This window comes from Triturus cristatus, chromosome 2_1 (assembly GCF_964204655.1).
Source record: "Triturus cristatus chromosome 2_1, aTriCri1.1, whole genome shotgun sequence".
Lineage (NCBI taxonomy): Eukaryota > Metazoa > Chordata > Amphibia > Caudata > Salamandridae > Triturus > Triturus cristatus.
The window spans coordinates 66937131-66964675 of record NC_140581.1 but is presented as its reverse complement, the minus strand read 5'-3'; the positions used below and the strand labels follow the sequence as shown (position 1 = coordinate 66964675).

At 43.6% G+C, this 27545-nt stretch overlaps 1 protein-coding gene and 1 long non-coding RNA gene across 2 annotated transcripts in view; one reads left to right on the top strand and one right to left on the bottom strand.

Moving 5' to 3' along the window:
• LOC146863746 (uncharacterized) overlaps nt 1-27545 on the bottom strand; it is a 195246-nt gene that overhangs the window by 111171 nt on the left and 56530 nt on the right. The gene's annotated exons all lie outside the window — the stretch shown is intronic.
• On the top strand, nt 394-27114 carry LOC146863747 (uncharacterized). The gene is made up of 4 exons (XR_014976559.1): nt 394-439; nt 4913-5003; nt 22591-22775; nt 26963-27114. It is a non-coding gene; the product is annotated as an uncharacterized LOC146863747 (long non-coding RNA).

The following is a 27545-nucleotide window of genomic DNA, read 5'->3' as shown; positions in this document are numbered from 1 at the left end:
AGGGGGTGCCAAATCATTTTCTAAAAGCACAATATTAAAGGTGCGGCTCAATGTATATACTTAGAACATTGAAATAGTACATGCACACTTTGCATCTCAATTTAGAACCTGCGCGTTTTACAAAAAAGTGTAGTCACAAAAAAGGACGTCTACAACCATTTAGCCAGTTCTTATAAACTGCTCTAGTAGCGAGACATTCAGTGTAATGTGCGCACAGATCTTATTTCAACAGCACTCCTTTCACGGGCAACGGAACTAGGGTGATATCTTCCGGTATAATCTCTTCCGGAGCGAATGTTGCATTTTCCAACCACCTGCCAGTCACGAGAAACGAGCTCTCCCATTGGCTTTCCCTGCAGTCGGCGTTTAAAGCTCCTCAGACCTGGAAGCGAGGCAGAATCGCACGCTCTAATAAAGATTTTAGACAGCGGGAGGCTAGGTAAGTGCCGATTTTGAGACTCTGGATCTGGCAGTGTGCCAACTTTATTAGTTTTAGCCAAATATTTGGTATCCCACATTTGGATTTCTTTTTGCCTACAAAAATAACACTTTAAGGGAAAATGACACAACAGTCCAAGCCATCTGAACGCTCCGATGGACCTGTATCTGCATACCCTATGGCTCCCGGCAAATCCTCGTGCCTATGAGTGGCCCTTATTTTCTCGACTCTCAAAAATAAGTTGCACTTTATTGACTGAAAGTTTGTGAGCTTCATCAATAAAGCTGAGCCTTATGTAGCTGACCTGCCATGGCGTGAACTGCAGAAACCGAAAGCGGAGCATAGGTGTGCAGTAAAGGCAAGCAGGGTAAGGCAGAACATCAGTGCGTTGCTTAGCAGGGCCTGTTTCAGTGCTTTTCCTTATGTCGGTGGTTGTGTACTTGCGAAGATTTTTGTCATCTTGTGGGCATCGACACAATAATTAAAGCAGCTCTGATACACTGTTGTAATTATTGACTGTGGCATGATGATATACAATCTGGCTCTGGCTTAATGATCATTCTTGACTGTACTTTGAGAGCCTCTATGTCATACTGTACCCATCCATGATTTAAAGCTCACCTCATTTACATTTCAAGCTGTTTCTTCTGTGAGGTGTGTATTTTTTAGAACAGCTGCTTTTTACTTATGTGTCAAATACCTCTCACAATCATGAGGGGCTCTGATGGCTGCTTTCTCATCTTGGAGGATGTTAGACCATTCATTCTTACAGAGCACAAACTCTTTCACATCTGAGACCAGAGACAGAGACTTGCAGGTAGTGTGGAATTACGGCCCATCCCCTCCTCCCTCCTCACTCCCCTGCCAAGGAGAACCATGCAACAAAAAAATAGGCCCGTCGTTTTCTTGTTTAAACTGAAATGCCATGAGCACTGAGCCAGTTTCAACCGAGACATTTTCAATTTTGAACGGGTTGGCTAAACAATAACGTGACTCTGAAACAAACACTTTGTCCCAATCCTTACACACAACCTTGTTCCTGCATTCCCTCTTCCACTTATAAAGCCAAGCTGAAGCTGCTACAGGGGCAAATGCTGAGAGGGCCTGGGTATGTGTTGCCAGTGCCACAGTGATCTGTAGCTTGATGTCCAGGAGAATGCATGTAATCTTTTGAAATTGCAGCTCCAGCAGGAGTACATGTGGCTCAGATTTCAAGCCGTGACTTCATCCACCTCAACCCCATCACTTCTAAAGACAACGGGCATTCAACTACATATGTTTAAACACAAAGCCATGCAATTAAATACCATGCAATTCCACAACATACAAATGCACACCACATAATTCTACTACACAAACTATTTTAACATATCATAACTCAACACTACACAATTCAACACTACATCATTCCACTACATGCCACATAATGACAATTGAACTTCACGAATTTCCACTCCTTTCCATGCCACAAAATTCCACTTTACATAATATCACAACATGCAACATAATTATTTTGCACTCCATACAGAACAATTCAACTCCAAATAATTGCACTACATATATTTAGACTCAAAACTACATCATTACACTTTACGCCACATATTTACATTCCACATATATCCACTCTGCCCCAAAACACATATTTACACTCAGCAGAATTTAACTCCGCAACGTGAGCCATATTTACACACCTTGTCTATGAGAAATAGAGGCGCACTCTGAGGTTCAATATTGCTCTTCTTTACTAATTTTAAACCAAGGGTGCTACACTACTTGGGTGTGTTGACATCACACACTCAATAAACTAGAAGACTTACAGGCTAGACCCTGATTGTAGTGAGCACTGTTCCTACTGAACAGTCGTTCTATAATGATAAACTTCACTTTTTTTTGTATAAAAACATACTAAATCAAAAAAAATATATTTTTCCAGGAACTTATTTTTGACTGATAAATCATAAGGTGTAATACAATTCTTACATTAATCAGTGAACAAATACACAGCCATCTGGTAACACCATAAGATACTTTAACAGAACATATTCTTGAATCCTTGGATTTGAAAGAACATAATGTTGTACAGTACAATTTCCTAGTACAATATATCCCTGTGTAACTATTCCCATATTCTTCTGTGCATAGCTTTCACGTGGCTTGTGACATCAAGAATATGTTCTGTTAAATATCTTATGGTGTTACCAGATGGTTGTGTATTAGTACACTGATTAACGTAAGAATTGTATTACGCCTTATGATTTATTGGTCAATAGTAAGTTCCTGTATTTTTTTTTTTTGATTTAGTGTTTTTATACTAAAGAAAGTGAAGTTTTCCATATTTACATGCCACATATTTTCACACCATGCAAAACAATTCCACACAATTCAACACCACACAATTCCATATCGCACAACATAATGTACTACACTCCATGACACATCAGTACATTCCACATAAGGACTGAAGGAGAAGGGGAAAAGTGCTGCCTTCCTCCTGTTTTTTATGTCTTGCCTAGGCAGCACATGTTTCCAACTTGAGCCATATTTACACTCCACATAATTTCACACTATTCCACCAGTTCAACACCACACAATTCCATACCACACAATGCATTCCACTTCATACCACATAATTAGACTCCACATAAATCTACTCAATGACACATAACACTCCACATAAATACACAACACCATGGAACATAATTCCACTCTACATATTATCACTCCATGCCACACAACACAGTAGCACATGATTACATTCCACAGCAGAAAATTCCACTCCAAAACAAACAATTCCACTACACACAATATACATCCAATCCACACCACAACAATTACACATTATGCCACATAATTCAGCACTGCACCACATATTTTAACACAATACATGCCTATCCACAACACACAATACCACTACACATAAGTCCACTACATTTAATACCACATAATTACTATCCACAAAATTCCAATTCTTTACCACAACTTTTTTAATAATACAAACCGCAAACATACTCTCTTCGCCTCTTCTTTCAGTGTTTTCTTTGAACATCAGTGCAATATCTTTATGCATCTAACCTTCTCCCCACTTCATCCTCTCTTTCTCACACGCTCTTTCTACTACTCTAAAGTTTATTCAGCACTTCATATACAAACTACCTGTCTGTCTCAATATTACTTTCTATCTATTTTATACAGCTCTCACCCCTATCTATTCACCATGCCACATATTTCCAGTACACAAATACCCTACACACCACATAATTCCACCGCAGACAATTGCACAACTACCAATTCCAATACAAACCACATAATTTCACTCCGAACAAAAAACATAAGTAAAAAAAACAATATCAACTACAACGCAAATAGCTCTAACTTTCACAAATGAGGGACAGATTGTATTGGAAATGCTTGTTATATGTTATTGCCCACGAGACCTGACCCAACGGGGGCTTAAAGTAAATGAAGTGTGTCACTTTCATTTGGCCATGTGGTGCCCCCTGAAAAGGCCTGTTGGGTCAGGGTGATTCTACCCTGCCCCCTTTTCTTTTTTTTTAATTTTCTGGTTTGAAGTGTACATATCTATATCTATATCTAAAGGGGACCCTTCCTGAAGAGCTCCAAGGTACAGTGGCATTTACCTGGACAGCCGTTAATCCTCAAGAAGCGGTGAATCTGTTGTTATTTGACAATCTATCACATATGGACAGACGTGGTTGCTGGAATCCGGGTATGCAGACGCGCTGCCAAAGGTGACCTAGCAGCTGCAAGTGAGGACTCTGACACTGTTTATGGTCCAGCACAGTGCAAGGGTTCAGCCTAAATCGCATTCTAATTCAGCCTCTTACTGGAAGAAATACAAAAATAAGGCTGACGGAGACACTCACTTGCGCAACAAACAAACTGCATGTTGGGAACTGCAGTCTCTGAACACTGAACAGCGTGAGTGTTCTCTGGTGGAACGTGGTTCAGGTGTGTCCCACACTACTTCAGGGGGATGGGCCAACTACAAAAAGGAGTTAAGCGGAACCCCTAGCACCCGAGGCATCTGAGGAAGGCAACTGCCGAAACACATCATGCCACATCAAAAATAAATGGTGTTTTCAATTCCCGCGGTGTCCCCTTATCTCTTTCACGGAAATAGATATTTTTTGGATATATACATATATTTTTTTCTTTTCTTTTTTTACTGAAAAAAACACGTTTCAGGGACGTTATAGTTAGGTTGACATTTCACTCGGATGAGTGAAATATCAGCCTAACTATAACGTCCCTGAAAACTGTGTTTTTTTCAGTGAATTTACAAGATTTTTAAATGCTCATTTCTAACTATAATGTCCTTAAAGCCTCTGTTTTTTAAGTGAATATCTAATGTTTTTAAATGTTAATTACTAACTATAACATCCCTGAAACCTCTAGTTTTTGCAGTAAATGTTAAAGTTTTTAAACTGCTAATTTCTAACTATGCCTTTATAGATAGAACATGGACAGAAAGAGGAAGAAAGACGCAGAAAGAAGCAAGAAAAATGCAGAAAGAGACAACAAAAGTCCCGAAAGAGGAAGACAGGTAGATAAAAAAAAACAAGAGAAATACAGAAAGAAGTAACAGAGGTGCAGAAAAAGGACTACTTTGACTGTACCTTTCCACAGACTCATAGAAAGTAGCTTAATCACTAATCCTTCTCCCAAGATGTCTTAACCCTCACTTTTCTCTTCAAGGTTCACTATTCATCGACTGCTCAGAATGTTAGGCCTACCAAATTTAAAACAGCTAATTTAAAACAGCACTCCTAACAATATCACTGTTGTAAGTCTCATCAGATTTGTGAAGGTATGCATGCGTGTGTCTCTGCTTTTACCTAGTGACATGTTACATAAAAATAAACATACAAATACAAACAGCATACTCTGTAAATCTGTGTACAAAAAGGTGTATGCATTTCTTTGCATTTCTTTCTGCTCACAATACAGGGTACATGGGTATTCATTAGTATATTTGAAGGGCTCTATAACACCTATTTACATAAGACATGTCTGCCTGTGCAACCGAATGACAGAGCAGAAGTGAGAAGAATTGACCACCTATAGGAGAAGTTACCCACTTTTTAAGCTACCATCTTTAGATGCATAGCATATGTAAGGATACATGTACAAGTAGACACATACTTCAGTCCCGAGAGCACGCAGACCTTTAAACTTGACAGCTTGCACTTCCCATTTAAGTACAGAAAGAGGTGAGAGAAGTACAGAAAAATCAAGACAAGTGCAAAACGAGTGAGAAAAGTGTAGAAAGAGGCAAGAAATGTGCAGAAAGACACAAGAGAAGTGCAGAAAGAGGCAAGAGAAGTGCAGAATAAACCAAGAGTGGTGCAGAAAGAAGCTAGAGAGGTGCAGAAAGAGTGAGAAAGGTATAGAAAGAGTCAAGAGAGGTGCAAAAAGATATTTTAAAAAGTACAGAAAGAAGCATGAGAAGCACAGAAAGAGGCAATAGTAGTGCATAAAGAAGAAGAAACATGCAGAAACAAGCAAGAGAAAAGCAGAAAGAAGCAAAAGAGGTGCCGAATGAGGCAAGATAAGTACAGACAGAGGCAAGAGAGTTGCAGAAACAGGAAAAAGAGGTACAGAAAGAAGCAAGAGGAGTGCAGAAAGAACAAATAGAGGTGTACAGACAGAAAAGAGGGGTGCAGAAAGAAGCATGAGGGGTGCAGAAAGAAGCAAGAGAGGTGCAGAAAGAAGCAGGAGAAGTGCAGAAAGAAGCAACAGACATTAAGGAAGGGAGAAGATGGGTGGAGAAGGAGGCAAGAGGGAAGCAGAAAACAGCAAGATAGGTGGAGAAAGAAACAAACGAAGTACAGAAAGAAGAAACAGTTGCAGAAAGAGGCAAGAGGGGTGCAGAAAGAGAGAAGTGGGGTACAGGAAGTTTCATCAGGGGTGCAGAAAGAATCCAGAGAGGTGCATAAAGAAGCAAGAGAAGTGCAGAAATGAGACACAGAGCTGCAGAAGGAGGTAAGAGGGATGCAGAAAGAGGAAAGAGTGATGCAGAAAGAGGCACAAGGGGTGCATAAAGAAGCAAGAGAGGTGCAGAAAGAAGCAAGTGAAGTGCAGAAAGACGCAACATAGGTGCAGGAAGAGGGGTGGAGGAAGAGAGAAGAGAATTGAAGAAAGAAGAAAAAGACAAGCAGAAAGAGGAAAGGGGTGAAGAAACAGGCAAGTGGGAAGCAGAAAGAAGCAAGACAGGTGCAAAAAGAGTAAGAAAAGTGCAGAAAGAGGCAAGAAATGTGAAGAAACCCACAAGAGAAATTCAGAAAGAGGCAACAGAAGTGCAGAATGAACCAAGAGAGATGCAGAAAGAAGGTAGAGAGGTGCAGAAAGAGTGAGAAAAGTATAGAAAGAGGCAAGAGAGGTACAGAAAGATATAAAGAAAAGTGCAGAAAGAAGCAAGCGAAGCACAGAAAGAGGCAATAGTAGTGCATAAAGAGGAAGAAACATGCAGAAACTGTACAAGAGTAGGATCTGCTTCACATGTTTACCCCCACTTTTTGCTGGTGTTTCACTGTTTTTCGACTTTAGTCTGGCTGGGACCCTGCAATTCAGGGCCCCAGCCTAGCTGCTTCCTATCTAAATTGATTGCATGTACTTTAGGTACACCACAGATTGGATTCTGAGGTACCCTTGTGAGTCCCTCGTATATGGTATACTATGTACCCAGGGCATAGGTACACCAGAGGCCTACCAGGGGCTGATGCATTTATTATACCACCCCTGGAAAACACCCAAAATGACACCACAGGTCTGCTACTGCAGCCTGGGTCTGGTGGTGCATGCACCTCTTACTGAGGTATAGGTTCACTATACCTCACCTATCACTGCTATACAAACTTATCAGTCACTCCTATGGCAGGCCTTAACAATCCTGATGGCAGAATACTTGGTTAAATGTGAGAGGGTGCCCGGGAATGAGCTGAGCCACGTGACCTTACACCATTTGACACCTATGCATCCGGCTTCCCTGGGTGAAGTTACACGAGTACTCCAGTGCTCCCGTAGGTGTTGGCCCTAGAACTTTGTAAGTCCCAAAGGGTTTGGTCCTGACTCATTTCTAAGTGTCCCTAATCTTTAAAAATCTGACCGCCACTTTCCCCATAGAAGCTAACGGGAGCTCGCGGCTGTGTTCTCACACTGCACACGGCCCCCGTGGGTCCTCTGTGTCACTACCTTGGGTGGTTCCTTGGGGTCCCAGCGATTCCATAGGCTCTAGGCCTTGTGTCTAGTTAAGTCGTGGTTCTTATATCACTATTTTAGTATATAGTTTGGCTCGCCCCTAGGGCCTGATGTGTATTTGTGCTTATTACTGTCATATTTGAAGTGTAACATGTGTTTTGACCTCTAGACTCATGAAGAGACTAGGAGGGTGTGTTTAGAAATAAATACATATATTTTATATATATACCTGGTGTAATTGTCTTTCATTTAGCCACTCAAGAGATTATAGACTGGTAAAACAAGCTGCTTTACATTCCTTCAAGACTTAGCCTGAAGGCTGCTCTCCATAGCTACCACTAGGATAGCTTTCAATAAGGGTTGTCTTTAACCTATAACCAATAAGGGGTTGTTTGGACTGGTGCAAGGTGCCCACTATAATTAGTGGACAGCATATACCAGGCCAACTTCTCACATTGGTGTGCAGCGTGTGGTATTCCAGCTCGCTATTGTTTTACCAGATAATCTCAATTCAGTGACTATCTGAAAACTACTAAAGGTACCCTAGGTGCATATAATACAAGCTATAGAATACAGTAAGTTCTACTGAAATTAGAGTTGTGTGTTAAGGGCCTAGCACATCCTTTCTACAACTCAAGAGAGTTTAGTTGGCCACACTAGAGTAGGTAGTGCAATACACCACACCTCACTAGTAATGTCTTCAAGGCCAGGAACCAGTGGGTCCCTGCCAGAAGCCAATGGACTTCTAGTTTCCAAGTGTGATAACCTCCCATTCATGGAACTGAGAGCATTATGCACAGCTAGGAAACTGAAGACAGGCAAAAGTCCAAACACCCAGCATCTCATAGAGGTACTCAGGCTGGATGATCTCAGAAGACCTATAGGGTCTGAACACCCAGCAGAGTGGGTGGGACAGCACCTGAGGAAGGGCCTAGGGGTGAAATTCCCCATGACCTAACCTCTAATGCTGACCAGGAAGATGACAATGATCTTGACCTGGAAAATCCAGCTCCCCTGGAAGATGAGGGGGAGGGCCACACTGGCCCCTCTGTGTCCCTTCTGGAAGAGTTGGTGGTGGGCCTAGAAGGTCTAGATCTCCCTCAGTGGAGTCTAACCATTATTGTTCATCTATAGGGACCTCTATTTCCTCTCATAGGAAGGAAACCTCTCAGGAGAGGAGGGAGAGACTGCTTAAGTATGAGGAAGCTCAGCTTGAAATCAGAAGAAAGCAGGTAGCCCTAGATTATGAGGCCCTAGAGCTCTACAGAGCGAGAAAAAATTTGGGACTAGAGTACCATGGTTGCAGCAACATCCCTAGAGATAGGGAGAGGTCTCATGACCATAGAAACCTGAATAAGATTGTCCCTCCCTACCAGAGTGGGGATGATATCCACAAATGGATAACTGCAGTGGAAATGGCCTGTAAAGTTCAAAGGGTAGGGAGAAAGGTAAAGACCAGAAGTCTTCACAAGGGCCCCAAAAATCTTCTTCAGGTGGGGATTCACAGTCTAACAAGGGAAAAGGCCAAAGGAAACCATGGTGCAAAATCTGTAAGCAGAAAACTCACTGGACAAGTGACTGCACCAAGTCCAAAGAATCAACTCCAGCCACCATTGCCCCTAAGGCAACTGTTCCCCCTAGTACAGCTACAATTGGTGGTGGAAATATTCAGAATAAGGGTGTAGTAGGGTTGACCCGGGGTTCTGAGATGGACTCTGGCCTAGTCAGAGTTCCAACTCAGGCTGTCCTACTCTGTGATGGAGGCATGGATATGTCCTCCTTGGTGAGTCCCAGTAACCTTGACAAATACAGACAGCAGCCTTTGATAAATGGACAAGAGGCTTTGGCATTCAGGGACACAGGGGCAAGTGTCACAATGGTGACAAAAGATCTTGTGGAACCTGGGCAGATTATACTTGGTGAAATATACCAAGTGACCAATGCTAGCAATGCCAGAACAAACCATTCTCCTGGCAGGTTTTAACTTCTCCTGGGGAGTGGTAACTGGCCTTAAGAAAGTTGTGGTAAGTGCAGACATACCAGTACAGTGCTTGCTTGGCAATGATACAGAAACTTCAGCTTGGCCTGAAGTGGAGCACAGGACACATGCAGAAATGTTAGGGATCCCTGCTCATGTCTTTGAAGTGACTAGGTCACAGGCCAACCTGTCTAACACTGGACAGGCCCTGGATTCTGGAATAATGGACCAGGTGCCTACCAAGAGAAAGAGCAGTAAGGTTAAGGCAGTGCCTTCCCCGCTGACTCAAAATGCAGATCAGTCTCCTCAGGGAGATGATCTTGAGCCTGAAGAAGGAACTGTCCCGGAGGAGCTTCAACCTGACCAGGTTGAATTCTTGGGGACAGGGGGCCCTTCCAGGTCTGATCTGTGCCAGGAGCAGAAAACCTGCCCCTCTCTTGAACCCCTCAGAAAGCAAGCTGCTGATGAGGCTCCTGGGAATGCTAATGGCACCCATAAAATGTATTGGGATGATGGACTCCTTTATAGACCCCAAGCCTGGTGCCTGCAGGAGGCTGGTTATATCTCTGAAGTTTAGGGGCTTCCGATTGACACTAGCTAATGATATTCCTTTAGCAGGATGTAGGAGATTAGGAACTGCACTTATGTTGCCCCCACGTTTTTCTGATGATTAACACCGGTTTCTGGCAATAGTCTGGCTGGCACCCTGCTAATCAGGGCCCGAGCCTCTCTGTTCTCTCTAAACAACTTGGAGTTCATATTAGATGCACTAGTGATTGGATTCTGTGGTACCTTATGAGCCCCTAGTATATGGTACCTTAGGTACCAAGGGCATAGGAACTTCATAGGCCTACCAGGGGTTGAAGCATGTATTATGCCACCCCTGGGAAGCAGACTAAATCTGACACCACACGCCTGCTACTGCAGCCTGGGTGAGGTAGTGTTAGCACTCCTCACTGAGATATAGGTTCCCTATATCTCACCTTACACACACATATAAACCTATCAGTCACCCCTAAGGCAGGCCCTATCAATCCTGAGGGCAGGGTGCTTGGTTTCCATGTGAGGGGGTGCCTCTGCCTGAGCAGGGCTCCTCTGCAGCTCTCAGAGTCTATTCTCTGTAGCTTTTTGTGGATGCGGTTAAACCATATACTCTTAAGTGCATTATAACCTACCGGTAAATGCTAACTTTGGAATGACTGCATCAAAACATGTCATGTTTGGTGTCAAACGCTTTGGAATTATACCCCCACACCAGTACCTGGTGTGGGAGTATGATCCTACCCTTCTAGAAGGATAGACATGTACCTACTGTGGGCAACACGTTAGAATCCTGAAGAGCCCTGGCATCACAAAATGGATGCCACCAGTCACAGACACTGGGCTGCCCTCCTGCTGCTGACCGAAAATCGCAGTGGAGGAGGCCCAACAATAGGCATCCTGTCACAGGGAGGTGTCACCACCTTCCAGACAGGATTTAGTGTATTGGGGCTGGGTGGGTGCACTCCTAGAGTGCTTTGAAGTCCTGCACTGGGGGAGCAGTAGGCTCCTCTGTGCATATGCCAGCTCAAACCGGTTCAGGGGCTACCTTCCCCTGCTCTGGCATGAAACTGGACAAAGGGAAGTGTATGTAACCACCCACTCCCCTGACCCTCCGATAGGAGGGGTCATAGAGCTAGTACCTCCCTTCCTTTTAGTATAAGTTAGGGAACCCTTGCCATTGCAAACTAGATATCCCTGGATGACGCTCTGAAGAAGAATCCTGGACCTTCGACGTTCCACTACCTCTGGAAGACTGAAGAATCTCTCTTGGAGTCAAGGAGTGACTCCCCTGCTTGGCAGGCACCAACATTTTGCATCAACAGTCGCAAACTTTCCCGCTGGAGTCCGGAGACCCTGCAGCCCCAGAAGTGGATTTCCTGACTTCTCCAAGGCTATTGTGGGTCCCCAGCGAAGCTGAGGCAAGTGGGCCCCACGAATGACGAGGAACAGCAATACCCAGGTACCGTGCAATCCCTTCACAACATTCTACGAACTTGTGCATTGGACCACATATGGTCCAAGCCTCCAGCAGGATTTCCATTGAAGATCAGAGGCCTACCTCGTCCCGAGTGACCGTGGGCTCCTGTGAAGTGAATCGTCCCAAGGCATCTGTGCAATCCCTTGCCAGCTGGCTTGTGGGTCCCCTGAAGACTTTTCTACAGAACCAAAGAGCTCCCCTGGTTGCTCCAGGTCTGCCCTGACTTACCCTTGCTGGATGAGTCCCTCAGACCTTGCTGGTCTGCACCACTGACTTTCTTCACTTTCCATGAGACTTGCTGTTGCCAAGGCTTCTTGGCTCCAATCCGGTTGCCGACACCTCAGTAAGCTGCAGACTTCATGGGTCACGCCGAATCCAGCTCTTGGTTGTCGTCGACACCTCCTGGACCTCGTGGCTGAAGAGTCAAGACACCCGTGATCACCTGAAATCACCCGACGACTGTGGGCATCCATCTTCCTGGGCCCGGGTCACTGGCAAGTGACTTTGAACACTGTCTCTTCTGCTTTCATGTCTTCTTTCTTCTGAATCCATCCTTGGATTCCACCGGACACTTCTCCTGTCTTCACAAGCAGCAAGTCTTCTTTGGCTCCCATTGAAAACGACGCTGCGGCCCGACACCAAAAGACACCTATGCACCCGGCTTGCCTGGGTGAGGTAACTCCAGCACTACAGTGCTCCTGTGTGTGTTGGCTCTAGAACTACTTACCCTGTAAGTGCCTTGCTTGTAGACTCTCCCGAAGTATCCTAACACTTTAAAGTTCCAACCGCGACTTGCTCCATTGAAGTCTATTGGGATCCGCTGCTGTGTTCTCACAATGCTTGCGTCTCCCGTGGGTCCTTTACTTGCCTGCCTTTGGTGGATTAGTGAGGCCCCAGTGCTTCTACAGGCCCTAGGCCTTGTTCCCTCACAAGACGATCTTCTTATACCTCTTTTTTAGTATATGGTCTGGTACTCCCCTAGGGCCCCAGCCATATAAGTGCTTAACTTGTTGTGAACTGTTGATATTTGCATATGTTCTTTACTTCTAATCTCATAAAGTGATTAGTAGAGTGTGTTAGAAATAAATACATATATATTTTATATATATACCTGTGTGGTGTCCTTTCATTTGATAATTCGAGAGATTATAAGGTAAAACAAGCTGCTTTACATTCCTCTAGATACTTAGCCTGAAGGCTGCTCTCCACAGCTACCACTAGGATAGCTTTCTTTAAAAGTTTGTCTTAAACCTATCTACCATAAGAGCCGAATTGGACTGGTGCAAGGTGGCCACTTTAACTAGTGACCAGCAAAAGCCAGGCCAACTTCTCACACAGTACACCTGGGCCAGAACAAGACTAGGGACAGAATTGTCCTTCACTTTCACTGGCCCCACATGTCAGAAGACACTAAGGAGTTTTGTTGCTCCTGTATGACCTGCCAAGCCAGTGGCAAGGCAGGTGGAACCACAAAGGCCCCCCTGATACCACTACCTGTGGTGGGGGTTCCCTTTGAGAGGGTTGGGATTGACATTTGTGATCCCATGGATCCTCAAACTGCATCTGGGCACAGAATTATCCTGGTGGTGGTGGACTATGCCACTAGGTACCCAGAGGCATACCCACTTAGGACCACTACAGCACCTGTGGTCGCAAGAGCTCTCTTTGGTGTATTCTCAAGGGTGGGCTTTCCTAAGGAGGTAGTATCTGACAGGGAGCAAACTTCATGTCTAGTTACTTGACTGCAATGTGGAAGGAGTGTGGAGTGAACTATAAGTTCACCACACCCTATCATCCACAATGCAATCGTTTAGTTGAAAGATTTAACAAAACCTTGAATAGCATGATTAAAGGTCTCCCAGAGAAGCTTAGGCGGAGAGGGGCATCCTTTTGCCCTGCCATTTGTTTGCCTACAGGGAGATGCCACATAAGGGGGTGGGTTACAGCCCTTTTGAACTTTTGTTTGGCCATCCTGTTAGGGGTCTTTTGTGTCTGGTGAAGGGGGGATGGGATTCACCTCTCAAACCCTCTAAATAGGACATAGGGGACTATGTACTTGTTCTCAGCACCAGGTTTGCTCAGTATATGAAAAAGGCAACTAAAAGCCTTGTGGCTAGCCAGGAATTACAAAAGGCCTGACATGACCAAAAGGCAGTACTGACTGTCAGCCAGGACAGAAGGTGTGGGTGTTGGAGCCTGTGGCCCCCACAGCCCTCCAGGAGAAATGGAGTGGCTCCCATACAATTGTTGAACAGAAAGTGGAGGTCACCTACTTGGTAGACATTGGAACCCCTAGGAGTACCCACAGGGTACTTCATGTCAACAGACTAAAACCATATGTTGACAGGGCAGACATGGGCTTGCTCATGGCTACTGATGGACAGGATGAAGAGAGTGACCCACTCCCTGACCTGCTTTCTCAGAATCCTGATGATGGGTCAGTTGATGGTTTAGCTTTGGCAGGCAGCCTCACTGTCCAGCAGCAAACTGACTGCAGAAAGCTTCTCAGCCAGTACAGACAAAAAAAAATTCTGACACCAAGTCAAACCACCTGGTGCACTCATGAAGTGGACACTGGGGACAGTCTGCCTGTGAAGAATAAGCTCTACAGGCAACCTGATCATGTCAGGGACTGTATAAGGACAGAAGTCCAAAACATGTTGGATTTGGGAGTCATTGAAACCTCAGATAGCCCTTGGGCTAGTCCAGTAGTCCTGGTACCTAAACCTCACACCAAAGATGGCAAGAGAGATATGAAGTTTTGTGTGGACTACAGAGGTCTCAAATGCAGTCACTAGGACTGATGCCCATCCCATCCCCAGTGCAGATGAGCTGATAGATACTTTGGCCTAAGCCAAATTTCTAAGCACATTTGACCTGGCAGCTGACTACTGGCAGATCAGACTAGCTGATGATGCAAAGCCAAAGACAGCATTTTCTACCCCTAGTGGGCACTATCAATTTGTGATAATGCCCTTTGGTTTGAAAAATGCACCTGCCACTTTCCAAAGGTTGGTGAATCAAGTCCTTACAGGCCTGGAAGGCTAGTGTGCAGCATATCTAGATGATATTGCTTTCTTTAGCTCCACCTGGGAGGATCACCTGGTCCACCTAAGGAATGTTTTGGAGACCCTGCAAAAAGCAGGCCTAACTATCAAGGCTACTAAGTGCCAGATAGGGAAGAGTCAGGTTGTTTACCTGGGCCACCTTGTAGGTGGAGGCCAGGTTCAACCACTGCAGAGCAAAATCCAGACCATAATGGACTGGGTTGCTCCCACTGCCCAGACTCAGATGGAAGCCTTCTTAGGCTTGACTGGGTATTATAGAAGATTTGTCAAGGGGTATGGATCAATAGTGACACCCCTGAATGAGTTAACCTCTAAGAAAGAAAATGCTCAAAAATGTTCAGTGGATAGTTAGCTGTCAAAAGGAATTTGATGACCTGAACAGGCCATGTGCACTGCTCCCATTCTGCAAAGTCCTGACTACTCCAAAAAGTTAATTGTCCAAACAGATGCATCTGAGTTGGGGGTAGGGGCTGTACTGTCACAGTTGAATGATGAAGGTCAGGATCAACCAGTACCTTTCATAAGCAGAAGGTTGACCCCCAGAGAGAAACGTTGGTCAGCCATTGAGAGGGAGGCCTTTGCTGTGGTTTGGGCTCTGAAGAAGTTGAGGCCGTACTTGTTTGGTACTCACTTCATTGTTCAGACTGACCATAAGCCCCTCTTATGGCTAAAACAGAAGAAGGGTGAAAATCCCAAACTGCTCAGGTCGTCCAGTTCCCTACAGGGGATGGACTATGCGGTGGAACATAGACCTGGGAGTAATCATGCCAATGCTCCCCAGATATTTCCACTTAGAACATGAAGACTCAACTGGTTAAGGTTAGTTTAATGTCCCTGCGTTTGGGGGGGGGGGGTGTTGTGTAGGAGAGTAGGATCTGCTTCACATGTTTACCCCCACTTTTTTGCTGATGTTTCACTGTTTTTCAACTTTTGTCTGGCTGGGACCCTGCTATTCAGGGCCCCAGCCTATCTGCTTCCTCTCTAAATTGATTGCATGTACTTTAGGTACACCACCGATTGGATCCTTAGGTACCCTTGTAAGTCCCTAGTATATGGTATACTATGTACCCAGGGCATAGGTACCCCAGAGGCCTACCAGGGGCGGAAGCATGTATTATGCCACCCCTGGAAAGCCCTAAAAAATGACACGACAGGTCTGCTACTGCAGCCTGTGTAAGGTGGTGCATGCACCCCTTACTGAGGTATAGGTTCACAATATCTCACCTATCACTGCACATACAAACCTATCAGTCACTCCTATGGCAGGCTTTAACAATCCTGAAGGCAGAGTGCTTGGTTATATGTGAGAGGGTGCCCAGGCATGAGCTGAGCCCCTCTGCAGCCTTCAGAATCTCTTCCCTGGGGTTGTCGGTGGTGCAGCCTGACCATATAATCTTAAGTGCATTATATCTTAAACGGTTAATGCTAACTTTGGACTGCTTGCACGGAAACATGTAGTGTTTGGTGTCAAACACCTTGGAATCATACCCCCACATCAGTTCTTGATGTGAGGATATGATCCCACCCTTCTAGAGGAAGAGACATGGCAGTACTGGTATACCCGGTATAAACTTAATAGAGCTCTGGCATCACAAAATGGATACTGCAGCCACAGACACGGGACTGGCCTCCTGTTGCTGACCGAAACTCCACCAGGGGAGACCTGGACAATGGGTTTCCTGTCACAGGGAGGTGTAAGCACCTCCCAGACAGGCTGATGTGTATTGGGGCTGGGTGGGAGTGCTTTGAAGTCCTGCATTTGGTGTCCCTGTGCATAGTCCAGCTCAAACCGGTTCAGAGGCTTTCAGCCCCTGCTCTGGCATGAAACTGGACAAAGGAAATGGGTGTAGGCACCCCTGTTTCCAAACTCTTCCATAGGTGGGTCCCCAGAGCTAGTCCAACCCCTTCCTTTGTTATAAGTAAGGAACCTCTGTAAACATAACTTTATATATTACTGGGCAAAACTCTGAAGCTGAATCCTGGAAGTTTTACGCTCTGCTAAAGACTAGAGGACTGAAGAAATCTCCCTTGGGGTCAAGGAGTGACTCCCCTGCTTGGCAGGCACCAATGAACCATTTTGACGGTCTACATTTCTGAAGCTCCCACCAGAGTCCAAAGTATTTGCAGCCCAGGAAGAGGATTTCTAGATATCTCAGAGGCCAACCCAAGTCCCCAGCAAAGCTGAGACCCGCAGCTTTTCTGAGTAGCGAGGAACCAGAACTCCTGGTCACCATGCACTTTTGTAAGTGCATTGACTTCTCGATGTCTCTTTAACTTGTGCTTGGGGTTACTTGTAGCCCCCACCTCGAGCAAAAGATCCATTGAAGATTGTCAGCCTAGTCACCCTGAGTGACCCGTGGCCGCCATTTTGTGTTTCCTCTTAAGGTCCCTTCGTGATCCCTGGTCCATCAACTGGTGGGTCCCTATGAAGTTAACTTTGATTTTTCTTGGGCTTCCCTGGTTGCTCCAGATGTGCCCTGATTTCAAACCAAGTGGGGAGTCCCTCAGACCTTGCTGGTCTGCACCGAAGCATCTTTCTTCTTACTGCATGGGTTGCTGTTGCGAAGGCTGGTTCACCTGAAATCGCCCGACTTCGGTGGGCCACCGCCTACCGTCCTCCTGGTCACTGGCAAGTGACCCAGATTCTGTCCCCTCTGCTTTCATGTTCTTCTCATCTTCGATCCAGGCTTTTTATATTCCCGGCAGCAGCACTTATTTGCCAGCTCCCATTGAAATCGACGACGCGACCCAACACCATTTAAAACCTATGCACCCGGCTTCCCTGGGTGAGGTAACACGAGTACTCCAGTGCTCTCGTGGGTTTTGGCCCTAGAACTTCCTAAGTCCCAAAGGGTTTGGTCCTGACTCATTTCAAAGTGTCCCTAATCATTAAAAATCTGACAGCGACTTTCCGCATAGAAGCTAGCTGGAGCTCGTGGCTGTGTTCTAACACTGCATACGGCCCCCGTGGGTCCCCAGTGTCACTACCTTGGGTGGTTCCTTGGAGTCCCAGCGATTCTACAGGCTCTAAGCTTGATGTCTAGTTAAGTCAGGGTTCTCATACCACTATTTTAGTATATGGTTTGGATCGCCCCTATGGCCTGACGTGTATATGTGCTTATTACTGTCATATTTGAGTGTAACTTATGTGTTTTGACCTCTAGTCTCATAAAGATACTAGGAGGGTATGTTTAGAAATAAATACATATATTTTATATATATACCCGGTGTGATTGTGTTTCATATAGGCACTCAAGAGATTATAGACTGGTAAAACAAGCTGCTTTACATTCCTTCAAGAAAACAACCAGTGATGTAGCAACAAACTTAGTTACATATAGAAAACACACCTCCACATAGGTATAATCTATGTCAGCCGTTACATATAGAATTGCAGAGTCATATAGTCACAAATAGAGTCATCAATTTACTAAGAAACTTTGTTACATCTAAAAAGAGAACCGCACGTAGGCAATGATACACTCATTCAAATAGTTAGTAAAAAACTGACACTACCAAGTGAACCATCCAGAGATGTAGCCCTTTAAACATGTGTCAGACCTGGTACAATTGATACTGTCCATCCACTTCTACTACTAGGCTGATTTTGTATTTAAAACACCTTCACACGTTTTAAACTCCTGTTCTACAACATATAACTTACACCTTAGGTAGGCTGTACCTAGTTGATAGGGCACACTCCTATGTGCTTAAAAGCTACAAGCATCTAAACTTTTACTCACATGCACAAACAAAACTCTTATGAATGTAGTGATAAAGGAGTCAGCCCCACACTCACTTAAATAACCCATCCATTACTGAAACACTAAAGAGGCAACCCATACCGTCCTTAAATATATATTTAATCAGTCATACAGTTTCAAACAGACCAAGTGATGTAGTGTAAGAAACTTCTTTACAAATACATAGTTACTGAAAAAGAGTGAAAAGCTCTTTTAGTTATCTAGTAAAGAACTGACACTACCAAGTGAACCATCCAGAAAAGTAGGTCTTTAAAAATGTCTCAGCCCTACCACACCTGTGCCTGTCTTGATATTTTAAACCCCTTGACACGTCTTACCCTGCTGTTGTATAATGCTAGGCTGACTTGGTATTTAAAACTGTTTCACATGCCGTAAACTGTTGTTCTACTACTTAAAAGTCACCTATAATAAAGCCTGAAGCCAGGCCATAGGGTAAACTGCTATGTACATTAAGAAAAAACATGTATTTTGAAGTCACTACACCAATGCGGTGCTCAGCACGCCCCCCCATGTAACATTTTGGTGGACTCACAAATCCCACCAAAATTATTTAAATCTATACATATTCAAACACGTATTCATGCATTAATGCACGCAGTGTCAGAATCACACAGACAGTCACACTTCCACTCACAGAGCCACTCACATATTCGTACACCCAATGAGAGACCCACTCAGAGACTGACACACCCACTTAGAGAAGTACTGGAACAGTTACTCACCCACTCAGAGACTCATTCACAGTGTCATGCAGCCACAGATAGACCCACTGAGGTACTTACACAATCACTTACAGTCCCACTCAGAGTTTCACGCTCCCACTCACAGACTCACTTAGATACAAACTCACACATGCATTCACAGATCTACTCACACATCTATGCACCCACTCTCAGAACCACTCAAAGACTCATGCACCTACTCACAGACCCACTCAGAGACTTACAAAAACACTCTTATAACTATTCAGAGACTCATACCCACACTTACAGACCTACTCAGACACATAAGTGCCTACTCTTAGACCCAACAGAGACTTAAGCATCTACTTTCAGACCCACTGAGACACTCATGAACCCACTCACAGACCCACTCAAAGACTCATACACCCACTCACAGAACCACTCAGAGACTCAGACACATACTGACAGACCCACTCAGACACTCATGCACACAGTCACACACCCACTGAGAGACTCTTAAATCCACTCACTGACCCACTCAGAGACACACACAACCACTCACAGAAATACTCAGTCATGAATGCACTTACAAACCCAAACAGTGACTTATATAGCTACTCACTGACTCACTCACACACCCAATTAGAGACCCAATGAGCAACTCACATGTACACTCACAGACAATGCACATCAACTTACAGAAACACTCAGAGACTTGCTCACTAGCTCACAGACCCACTCACATACTCTTGCTCCCACTCACAGACCCACTCAGACACTCGCTCATCCAGTCACACACCTAGAGACTCATGCACCCACTTACAGACCCACATAGAGACTCACACACCAACTCACTGAAACATTTAGACTTACACACTTGCTCACAGACCCACTCAGACAATCATGCTCCTAATCAGAAGACCTACTCAGAGACTCACACATTCACTCACAGACCCACTGACAGACTCATGTACCAACTCACAGACACACTCAGAGACTCATGCAGCAGTCAGACACTCATGCATCCACTCCCATACTCACTTATAGAATCTTATCCTTAGGCACACTTTCTCTGAGAAATTGTCATTATTTACTTCCAGAATTATTCACACCTATCAATCCAGTTATTCACTTAGTTAGACACTTGGAAATTGATTTACAAAGTGTTTATAATGTGTCTAGTATTACAATATTTTTTATACATTTTAATTGTTTTTTGTTGTGCATTGGTTTGTAGCAGACTTGCAACTCTGGACAATATTTTTATAAAAAAAGATTTAACACAAGCAGGATTTAGAATTAGGCAATAGGGCGGTTTGGAATAGAGCCTTTGTGTTTATTAAAAGTATGTCTCCTTGACACATAAGAGTAGATGCAGAGTTTCAGGAAGCTGAGAAACACCTTGTTGCCTTCATCTGTAAAGTAAATTCCATTTCTTCTATAGAGTGCATGCATGTCAAAACTCAGTTTGTTTTTATAGATAAAGCCCCTGCTATGGTCTCTTAAGAATGCACAAACAGCTTTATTAACATGTTTCCTGGCATTGTCCATCTGTGGACAGAATTGATTTGACCATTTCTATTTTTGTTTTTGGCATTTGTTGGTGTAAATCACAATAGAGCAAGGTTAAATGTCTCGTTTATTGCAATTTCCAATCCAACACCAGTAATAGTGACTAGGTCATTGCCACCACAGTACATTATAAACAGGTCTGGATGTTGGGAATGTGCAAATCTCTCAACCAAAGGCAGCATTTGGTGCCACTTTAATCTTAAGTGACCAAACAATTTAATATCCACATTTGTCAAACCCAAGTCCTTCTCAATTCCATTTTTCTTGGATTTTGTTATAGCCCCGAAGATTTAGCTGTGACCCACAATCCACACTCTAACCATTTTAAAGGAAGGAGAAGTAGCAATCAGGAGAAGGCTTAGGTGAATAAGCGTGTTGGTAAAGTGAAAGGCAGTTAAATTGGAGGAGTGGAGTTGGTTTTAAAAATTAAGTGTTTTTTAGGGTGCTGTTATTAATGTGAAACATAAAAATAGGTTGTGTTTCACTTAGAAAATGTGAATATATGCATGATTAGCTGTGTTTAAATGTTTCCAAAGTAATTCGAGTGTTGATAAGCTTATGTTTATCTGCATTCAACCACATCTGCCACTGTGCAATTGCAAGCTGCTTTGTGGTGGTTTATAAGTGTATAAACCTTTGGCTTACTGTAACTGTACAGTATTTGAAAAGAGGTTGGTATGGAAACTGAAGCAAACCAGTGCGGGGAAAGGGTTTAAAATAGGTTGTGGATTGGTATGTTGAAGTATAGTACTTAAAATATATTATGTATCAGAAAAATTTACATTTTCTAATTCATTGTTGTTATTATAGAAGAGATATGATTTTAAAGACATAGTTTTATTATATTGAATTGTAAAACTCTGTTGTTGAGTTACACGGGGGCTATGCTGGGTGCAGTGATGGAGTAACACCTCCTCCAAAAGGCAGTATCAGATTGACCTTTCCATCAGGAGAGTACAAAGGAGGGTTAAAAGAAAGTGACCAAAGTTAACTAGTATATGAAGGGGAAATAATAAAAAGAAAGTTTTCATTTGCTCAGCATATGAAAATCGAAGGAAGAAGTTGTGGTACTTTGAAATTTGGGACCGCGTAGGAGGCAGGGCCCTACCCCTGTCTATTCCGGTATTAGCGAACCGCTATTGGTCAATGCGGTATGTACAAGTGCTTTGTATAACGTTTTAGCTATGAATGCACTGTGTATATGATATTATACACTGACTACGTGGGTTCCATCTTAGAGCGGTGGCCATCTTATGGTTGCCCTCACATAGGCTACACATTACGAGCAAGTACGGGCCTTTAGAACACGTGTACTTTCTGTTTGACTTCTCTGTGACCTGTGCAGCTTGGCTCCGCTGCCCCAGGTCAGTCCGGTCTCACAAGCTCCCCGTCCTACGGCCACCTGCGATTAGCATCAGGGTTTGACACACCATAAAGCCTTTTCATGTTACACGAGCCTCCGGCTAATCTCTTTCACACCTGACTCTTCCTGCTTTATGGCTTGTTTTCCAAACAGGAGATGCCCGTGTTTATTGGGGCCTATTGATATCTGATGTGGGATCTGAGCCTCGCTGGGTAAATAATTGTGGGCTGGCTTAACTGGAATGTGGGATGGTCATCATGACTCTGCCTTTTCGTTTGTAATGTATACATATGAATGACCATGCCATAAAACAAGGAATGTGTGCCTGAAGCATGATATTTTGTATTTAAGGAGAAGCTCGTTTCTGTAACTTGAAGCAGTCTCCTGAGAACATACATGCTGTTGTACTTCTCGGATACCTGTAATTGGTCTGCAGCCAATAAATCGATCTTTGACTTCACCCAGAAGACTCTGTGTTTCTGTAGGTCTGAAACAGGAAGAACCCGAAGTCTTAGGGTGTGTTCCCCTGCACCGCTGGGCTTAAAATTCCCAGTACTTCAGTTGGCGCCCATCGTGGGGCGATTTCAGTGGTACCGGTCCAAGCCAGAGGTTCGTGAGGAGCTTCGTGTGGAAATTCTGGAGGAAGGCCGCACTTCATCGACCCCTGCAGGTAGGCTGTACCTAGTTGATAGGGCACACTCCTATGTGCTTAAAAGCTACAATCATCTAAACTTTTACTCACATGCACAAACACAACTCTTATGAATGTAGTGATAAAGGAGTCAGCCCCACACTCACTTAAATAACCCATCCATTACTGAAACACTAAAGAGGCAACCCATACCAGCCCTTAAATATATATTTAATCAGTCATACAGTTTCAAACAGACCAAGTGATGTAGTGTAAGAAACTTCTTTACAAATACATAGTTACTGAAAAAGAGTGAACTGCTCCTTTAGTTATCTAGTAAAGAACTGACACTACCAAGTGAACCATCCAGAAAAGTAGGTCTTTAAAAATGTCTCAGCCCTACCACACCTGTGCCTGTCTTGATATTTGAAACCCCTTGACACGTCTTACCCTGCTGTTGTATAATGATAGGCTGACTTGGTATTTAAAACTGTTTCACATGCCGTAAACTGTTGTTCTACTACTTAAAAGTCACCTATAATAAAGCCTGAAGCCAGGCCATAGGGTAAACTGCTATGTAAATTAAGAAAAAACATGTATTTTGAAGTCACTACACCAATGCGGTGCTCAGCACGCCCCCCCATGTAACATTTTGGTGGACTCACAAATCCCACCAAAATTATTTAAATCTATACATATTCAAACACTTATTCATGCATTAATGCACGCAGTGTCAGAATCACACAGACAGTCATACTTCCACTCACAGAGCCACTCATATATTCGTACACCCAATGAGAGACCCACTCAGAGACTGACACACCCACTTAGAGAAGTACTGGAACAGTTACTCACCCACTCAGAGACTCATTCACAGTGTCATGCAGCCACAGATAGACCCACTGAGGTACTTACACAATCACTTACAGTCCCACTCAGAGTTTCACGCTCCCACTCACAGACTCACTTAGATACAAACTCACACATGCATTCACAGATCTACTCACACATCTATGCACCCACTCTCAGAACCACTCAAATACTCATGCACCTACTCACAGACCCACTCAGAGACTTACAAAAACACTCTTATAACTATTCAGAGACTCATACACACACTTACAGACCTACTCAGACACATAAGCGCCTACTCTTAGACCCAACAGAGACTTAAGCATCTACTGTCAGACCCACTGAGACACTCATGAACCCACTCAAAGACTCATACACCCACTCACAGAACCACTCAGAGACTCAGACACATACTGACAGACCCACTCAGACACTCATGCACACAGTCACACACCCACTGAGAGACTCTTAAATCCACTCACTGGCCCACTCAGAGACACACACAACCACTCACAGAAATACTCATTTATGAATTCACTTACAAACCCAAACAGTGACTTATATAGCTACTCACTGACTCACTCACACACCCAATTAGAGACCCAATGAGCAACTCACATGTACACTCACAGACAATGCACATCAACTTACAGAAACACTCAGAGACTTGCTCACTAACTCACAGACCCACTCACATACTCTTGCTCCCACTCACAGACCCACTCAGACACTCGCTCATCCAGTCACACACCTAGAGACTCATGCACCCACTTACAGACCCACATAGAGACTCACACACCAACTCACTGAAACATTTAGAGACTTACACACTTGCTCACAGACCCACTCAGACAATCATGCTCCTAATCAGAAGACCTACTCAGAGACTCACACATTCACTCACAGACCCACTGACAGACTCATGTACCAACTCACAGACACACTCAGAGACTCATGCAGTAGTCAGACACTCATGCATCCACTCCCATACTCACTTATAGAATCTTATCCTTAGGCGCACTTTCTCTGAGAAATTGTCATTATTTACTTCCAGAATTATTCACACCTATCAATCCAGTTATTCACTCAGTTAGACACTTGGAAAATGATGTACAAAGTGTTTATAATTTGTCTAGTATTACAATATTTTTTATACATTTTAATTGTTTTTTGTTGTCCATTGGTTTGTAGCAGACTTGCAACTCTGGACAATATTTTTATAAAAAAAGATTTAACACAAGCAGGATTTAGAATTAGGCAATAGGGCGGTTTGGAATAGAGCCTTTGTGTTTATTAAAAGTATGTCTCCTTGACACATAAGAGTAGATGCAGAGTTTCAGGAAGCTGAGAAACACCTTGTTGCCTTCATCTGTAAAGTAAATTCCATTTCTTCTATAGAGTGCATGCATGTCAAAACTCAGTTTGTTTTTATAGATAAAGCCCCTGCTATGGTCTCTTAAGAATGCACAAACAGCTTTATTAACATGTTTCCTGGCATTGTCCATCTGTGGACAGAATTGATTTGACCATTTCTATTTTTGTTTTTGGCATTTGTTGGTGTAAATCACAATAGAGCAAGGTTAAATGTCTCGTTTATTGCAATTTCCAATCCAACACCAGTAATAGTGACTAGGTCATTCCCACCACAGTACATTATAAACAGGTCTGGATGTTGGGAATGTGCAAATCTCTCAACGAAAGGCAGCATTTGGTGCCACTTTAATCTTACGTGACCAAACAATTTAATATCCACATTTGTCAAACCCAAGTCCTTCTCAATTCCATTTTTCTTGGATTTTGTTATAGCCCCGAAGATTTAGCTGTGACCCACAATCCACACTCTAACCATTTTAAAGGAAGGAGAAGTAGCAATCAGGAGAAGGCTTAGGTGAATAAGCGTGTTGGTAAAGTGAAAGGCAGTTAAATTGGAGGAGTGGAGTTGGTTTTAAAAATTAAGTGTTTTTTAGGGTGCTGTTATTAATGTGAAACATAAAAATAGGTTGTGTTTCACTTAGAAAATGTGAATATATGCATGATTAGCTGTGTTTAAATGTTTCCAAAGTAATTCGAGTGTTGATAAGCTTATGTTTATATGCATTCAACCACATCTGCCACTGTGCAATTGCAAGCTGCTTTGTGGTGGTTTATAAGTGTATAAACCTTTGGCTTACTGTAACTGTACAGTATTTGAAAAGAGGTTGGTATGGAAACTGAAGCAAACCAGTGCGGGGAAAGGGTTTAAAATAGGTTGTGGATTGGTATGTTGAAGTATAGTACTTAAAATATATTATGTATCAGAAAAATTTACATTTTCTAATTCATTGTTGTTATTATAGAGTACATATGATTTTAAAGACATAGTTTTATTATATTGAATTGTAAAACTCTGTTGTTGAGTTACACGGGGGCTATGCTGGGTGCAGTGATGGAGTAACACCTCCTCCAAAAGGCAGTATCAGATTGACCTTTCCATCAGGAGAGTACAAAGGAGGGTTAAAAGAAAGTGACCAAAGTTAACTAGTATATGAAGGGGAAATAATAAAAAGAAAGTTTTCATTTGCTCAGCATATGAAAATCGAAGGAAGAAGTTGTGGTACTTTGAAATTTGGGACCGCGTAGGAGGCAGGGCCCTACCCCTGTCTATTCCGGTATTAGCGAACCGCTATTGGTCAATGCGGTATGTACAAGTGCTTTGTATAACGTTTTAGCTATGAATGCACTGTGTATATGATATTATACACTGACTACGTGGGTTCCATCTTAGAGCGGTGGCCATCTTATGGTTGCCCTCACATAGGCTACACATTACGAGCAAGTATGGGCCTTTAGAACACGTGTACTTTCTGTTTGACTTCTCTGTGACCTGTGCAGCTTGGCTCCGCTGCCCCAGGTCAGTCCGGTCTCACAAGCTCCCCGTCCTACGGCCACCTGCGATTAGCATCAGGGTTTGACACACCATAAAGCCTTTTCATCTTACACGAGCCTCCGGCTAATCTCTTTCACACCTGACTCTTCCTGCTTTATGGCTTGTTTTCCAAACAGGAGATGCCCGTGTTTATTGGGGCCTATTGATATCTGATGTGGGATCTGAGCCTCGCTGGGTAAATAATTGTGGGCTGGCTTAACTGGAATGTGGGATGGTCATCATGGCTCTGCCTTTTCGTTTGTAATGTATACATATGAATGACCATGCCATAAAACAAGGAATGTGTGCCTGAAGCATGATATTTTGTATTTAAGGAGAAGCTCGTTTCTGTAACTTGAACCAGTCTCCTGAGAACATACATGTTGTTGTACTTCTCGGATACCTGTAATTGGTCTGCAGCCAATAAATCGATCTTTGACTTCACCCAGAATACTCTGTGTTTCTGTAGGTCTGAAACAGGAAGAACCCGAAGTCTTAGGGTGTGTTCCCCTGCACCGCTGGGCTTAAAATTCCCAGTACTTCAGTTGGCGCCCAACGTGGGGCGATTTCAGCTGTACCGGTCCAAGCCAGAGGTTCGTGAGGAGCTTCGTGTGGAAATTCTGGAGGAAGGCCGCCACTTCATCGACCCCTGCAGGTAGGCTGTACCTAGTTGATAGGGCACACTCCTATGTGCTTAAAAAGCTACAAGCATCTAAACTTTTACTCACATGCACAAACACAACTCTCATGAATATAGTGATAAAGGAGTCAGCCCCACACTCACTTAAATAACCCATCCATTACTGAAACACTAAAGAGGCAACCCATACCAGCCCTTAAATATATATTTAATCAGTCATACAGTTTCAAACAGACCAAGTGATGTAGTGTAAGAAACTTCTTTACAAATACATAGTTACTGAAAAAGAGTGAAAAGCTCCTTTAGTTATCTAGTAAAGAACTGACACTACCAAGTGAACCATCCAGAAAAGTAGGTCTTTAAAAATGTCTCAGCCCTACCACACCTGTGCCTGTCTTGATATTTTAAACCC